At 41.5% G+C, this 5590-nt stretch overlaps 1 pseudogene; it reads right to left on the bottom strand.

Moving 5' to 3' along the window:
• Positions 1-915: 915 nt before the first annotated feature.
• LOC103268575 lies at positions 916-1796 on the bottom strand (annotated as a pseudogene).
• Between the last annotated feature and the right edge of the window lie 3794 nt (positions 1797-5590).

Genomic DNA, 5590 nt, shown 5'->3' with positions numbered 1-5590 from the left:
GCGGCCACTGCACTCCAGTCTGGGTGACAGAGTAAGACTCCAACTCAAAAAAAAAGAAGTAAAAATTTTATAGCTAGACATGATGGTGTGCGTCTGTAGTTCCAGCTACTTGGAAGGTTGAGGTGAAAGGATCACCTAAACCCAGCAGGTCAAGACTGCGGTGGCCATGAATGTGCCACTGCACTCCAGCCTGGGCAACAAGCATGAGACTCCAACTAAAAAAAATGAAGTAAAAATTTTAGAAACAGTTCAAGGTTTGCACACTGAAGATTATCAAATATCATTGAAAGAAACTGGGTTGGGCACGGTGGCTCACGTCTGTAATCTCAGCATTTGGGGAGGCTAAGCCAGGAGGATTGCTTGAGCCCAGGAGTTCTGGGCAACATAGTGAGACCTCATGTCTACAAAAAAGCTAAAACAAACAAAAAAGAGCCAGGCGTGGTAGCACAATTCTGTAAGTCACAGCTACTCAGGAAGCTGAGGAGAGAGGATCATTTGATCCCAGGAGGTCAAGGCATCGGTGAGCCATAATCACGCCACTGCATTCCAGCCTGGGTGACAGAATGAGATATCAACTCAAAAAAAGGGGAAAGAAAGAATGGAAAGAAGGAAGGAAGGAAGGAAGGAAGGAAGGAAGGAAGGAAGGAAGGAAGGAAGGAAGGAAGGAAGGAAGGAAAGAGGATAGGCAGGCAGGCTAAGAAAACTAAAGAAATAGAAATATGACAAGTTTATGGATTGGAAGGGGTAATATCATTAAGATGGCAACACTCACCAAATATATATATATTTTTTTCCATTTTCCCAAGATTAAATGATTATTAAAAAACCGTGCCGTACTGTATAGAAATCAATATTCTCTCCCATAATTCTGAGCATTTGGGACTATAGAAATGTCACTGTCCCTGCCCCACATCTTCAAATTAACATTCTCAGGTCACAACAATAAGTCTTCCCAAAGGGGACTTTCTGGAAAAATACGCTATTTTCCTTGGCTCAGATTGCCCTCTTTTTGTAGCATGCACCAACAATCTATACAATCTGGAGTGTAAGGAGGGCACCCACCAGCAAGCCCACAGTTGTTGACAGCCATAAGATTAGAGACAAGCACAAAGGGATAGGTCAACATACTGGCAAAAAATCCTGTGACAGCTTGGGAATAACTCTTCATTTCATTCATGGTGGAAACCCCACTGTCCAGTGCATAGGTATTGACGAGGTAGGCCAGTGAGTTACGGAGTCACAAAGAAATGATGTCACCTAGGAGGCGAGGGACAAGACCCACCAAAAATCCTAGGATGCTCTCTTGCCAGTAGATGGTTACTGTGGAGTCACAGAGTCCACAGTACTTGGATTCTCTGCCCATGAATTGTACCACAGATCTCAGAGTAATCACGTGGAAGGGATGTGTGATCAGGGTAGCAGCGGAAGAGTCATCATCTCTCGAGTTGTCTCCTTGATAACTCGGTCAAATGAAGATGAGCCTTCTTTCTGTGCATTTCCAGGTCCTAACTCCTCACCCTTGTCACATTCCTGGTAATGCTGTAAAACTTTCCCATGGACCACATTTTCAAGGACTCCTGAACACAGTCTTGGAGTTAGGCCTGTGAACAGCCCGCGTCTTCCATCAATGCTGGCAATGTGCTGAGCATAACAAAAAAGACCAGGAAGCTGACATACTTGCCGCCAAAAGATATTTCATCCTATTGTTGGAGGAAGAGGCTCATATCCCACATGAGCAGCTGGGACAGGATGGTGAGACCGGAGCTCAGGAGCACCTGACTGGCTGCGTCCGCCATGATGGCAACTGCGGACGGACCTCGCCAAATGTATTTACAGATTTTTTTTTTTTTGAGTCAGAGTCCCATCCTGTCACCCAAGCTAGAGTGCAGTGGCACAATCACAGCCACCACAGCCTCGACCTGCTAGACTCAGGTGATCCTTCTGTCTCAGCCTTCCAAGTAGCTGGAACCACAGGCGCGCACCACCACACCCAGCTGATTTTTTAGATTTATTGTAGAGACGAGGTCTCGCCAAGTGGCCCAGGCTGGTATCGAGCCCCTGGGCTCAGCAATCCTCTCATCTCAGCCTCCCGAAGTGCTGGGATTGCCAGCACGAGCCACCGTGCCTGGCCAGATTTACGGTTTTAACACAATCTTAATCAAAAGCCCAGCTGTTTGTATTTTAGAAATCGACAAGTTAATCCTAAAATTCATGTACATTCTCATACAAGGGATCCAGAAAAGCCAAAACATTCTTGAGAGAAAATAACAAAGTTGGAGAATTCACACTTTCTATTGTAAAACCTGCAGTAATCAAGACTGTGGTACTAGCATAAAGATAGATACATAGATTAATGAGATGGAATTGAGAGTCCAGAGAGAAAACCATACGTTGGTGGTCAGTTTTTTGACAAGGGTGCAAGATAATTCAAGGGAAAGAACAGACATTCCAACAAGTGGTGCTGGAACAACTGTGTATCCACATGCAAAAGAATTGTTGGACCTCAACCTCACACCATTGAAAATTAAAAATTAACTCAAAATGGATCAAAGATCTAAATGTAAAAAAACCGCAAAACCTTAGAAGAAAACATAGGGGTATGACCATGGATTGCATAATAGTTTCTTAGCTATGGAACCAAAAGCATGAACAACACGAGAAAAAAACAGGTAAATTAGACTTCAAAATTTAAAACTTTGTGTATCAAAGGAACTCTCGAGAAGTGAAAATAGCTGGGCACGGTGGCTCACGCCTGTAATTCCAGCACTTTGGAAGGTCGAGGTGAGAGGATTGCTTGGGCCCAGGAGTTCAAGACCAGCATGGACAACATACCAAGACTTTGTCTCTATGAAAAATAAAAAACTTTTTCAGGTGTGGTGCTGGGTGGTTGTAGTCCCAGTTACTCAAGAGGCCGAGGTGAGAGGATTACCTGAGCCCAGGAGGCTGAGGCTGTGGTGAACCATGATCATGCCACTGCACTCCAGCCTAGGTGACAGAGACTCCAACTTAAAAAAAAAAAAAGTGAAAAGACAACCCATAGAACAGGAGAAAATATTGCAAATCTTATACCTGATAAGAGTTTAGTATCTTGCATGTATAAAGACCTCTCATAACACAACAGTAAACAATAACCTAATTTTTAAGTGGACAAAAAACCTAAATAGGCATTTCTCCAAAGAAGATATAAAAATGGTCTATAATGAAATATGAAAAGAAGCTCAACATCATTAGGGCAATGAAAATTAAAGTCACAATGAGATACCACTTCCCATCCACTCAGATGGCTATTATAAAAAAAGGAAACACCGGGCACGGTGGCTCACTACTTTGGGAGGCCAAGGTGAGAGGATTGCCTGAGCCTATGGATTCGAGACTAGCCTGGGCAACTTGGCGAGAGCCTATCTCTACAATAAATCAAAAAATTAGCTGGGCATGGTGGCTCGTGCCTGTAGTTTCAGCTACTTAGAAGGCTGAAGTAGTATCACCTGAGCCCAGCAGGTCGTGGCTGCGGTGGCTGTGAGTGTGCCACTGCACCCTAGCCTGGGCAACAGAGTGAGACTCCAACTAAAAAAAAAAAAAAGAAATATATGTCCACGCAGAAACTTGTACACAATTGTTCATAAAGGCATTATTCATCACAAAAAATGTAAATAACTCAAGTGTCAATTGATAAATGAATTAAAAAAGTAGTATAGTCATACAACATTATTCAGTCATAAAAAGGAATAAAGCACTGACTGGTGCTACAACATGGATGAACCTTGAAAATACTACGCTAAGTGACAAAGGTCAGTCATAAAAGGCTACTTATTATACGAAATGTCCAGAATAGGCAAATTAGACAGAAATTAGATGAATGGTTTTCAGGTGCTGGGAGGAAGGAGGAATTAAATATAACTGGTCCTGGGTAAAGAGATTTGGGTTGGGGATATGAAAATATTCAGAAATTAAATAGTGGTGATGGTTGTATACACTTGTGAAAAAAAACTGAACTGTATACACTTTTAAAAAAAACTGGTTGTATACACTTTTAAAAAAAACTGAACTGTATACTTTAGTAGGGTGAATTTGATATGTAAATTACATCTAAGAAAAAATAATAATGTCAATGGATTGCAATGCATGAAAAAAGTCAATTATTCCATAGTAATACAAATGCTCCTCCCTGCCAGAGAGAAGGAGGAGAGATCACAATGAGAAAGCTCTTTTTTATAGAAGAATATAATCTAATGAATATAAAATAAGTGATATAATTATAAAATGACTATTTTGCAACCTTTAAGATAATTTTTTTTTGAGTTGGAGTGTCACTCTGTCACCCAGGTTGGAGTGTTATTGCATGCTCAGGGCCATCACAGCCTCAACCTGCTGGGCTCAGGTGATCCTTCCACATCAACCCTCCAAGTAGCTGAAACTGCAAGTAAGCATTATCACACCCAGGTAATTCTTTTGATTTATTGTAGAGACGAGGTCTTGCCAAGTTGCTCAGTCTGGTCTCGAACCCTGGGCTCAGGCAATCCTCCTGCCTCCACCTCTCAAAGTGCTGGGATTACAGATGTGAGCCACTGTGCCTGGGCTCTTTTGTTGTTTTGATCTGTGTATTGAATCACTTGATCTTTTTGCCTGGAGGCCCAGAGAAGTTTTCCTGGGTATACAAGAACATGTCTTATGGTTGACCATTCTGAGTTAATTTTCACAGTTCCACAGAACACTCTTTCAACATAGAGACTCAGGATTTTTAACTTTATTTTTTGGTAAGTAATATTGAGTTATAGCTTTGAATGTTAGTCTTAATTCATTGTTTTGCTTTTCTTCTTTAGGGAATTCAATTGTAAGTGTGTTAGATCTTCTTTGTCTTCTATAGCTATCACTTTCTTTTTGAGTTTTTCACTTTTTCTTCATTTTAATTTTCTTGGAAACTTTTCTTTTGAATTGGAGTCTCACTCTGTCACCAAGACCTGAATGCAGTGGCTGCTCCTGGCCACTGCAGCCTCGACCTACTGGGCTCCGGCAATCCTTCCACCTCAGCCTTCCAAGTAGCTGGAACTACAGGCACGTACCACCACACTTGACTAATTTTTGATTTATTGTAGAGATGAGGTCTCGGCAAGTTGCCCAGGTGGGTTTCGAACCCGGGGCTCAGGCAATCCACTCACATCAGCCTCTCAAAGCACTGGGATTATAGGCTGAGCCACTGATCCCGGCTTCTTGGAAACTTTTACTCCACTTTTCCATGTCTCCACGTTTTTGAATTTGTGCTGTCTTGTATACTTTGTAATTTAGTCCTAATTTTTGGATTAGTGTCATCTTTCACTTTCTTTCCTGTGCTCAGTCAACTCTTATTTCACAAATGTTTGTTTTGTGCCCACTTCTGTTCTGCATGTGTGAGTTTCTGATTTGTGTGTTTTTGTCTTATCTGTCATTGCTTTTCTATTTGATTCTTGGAGTGCTGTGTTGCTACATTTCATCCACCTTGAAATTGAGAGTCTTTAGTTTCTTCAGCAGCTGAAAACCTTTTTATTCTCAATCTATTTCATTTTAAAAATAATTTTGGATGTTAGCTTTTTCTGTTCATTTTCAAGACTTGAAT

The sequence above is a fragment of the Carlito syrichta genome, unplaced genomic scaffold (assembly GCF_000164805.1).
Source record: "Carlito syrichta isolate Samal-C Ts95f unplaced genomic scaffold, Tarsius_syrichta-2.0.1 Scaffold308850, whole genome shotgun sequence".
Taxonomy (NCBI): Eukaryota; Metazoa; Chordata; class Mammalia; order Primates; family Tarsiidae; genus Carlito; species Carlito syrichta.
The sequence above is the reverse complement of the archived record's forward strand: the minus strand, read 5'-3'. Positions and strand labels throughout refer to the sequence as shown.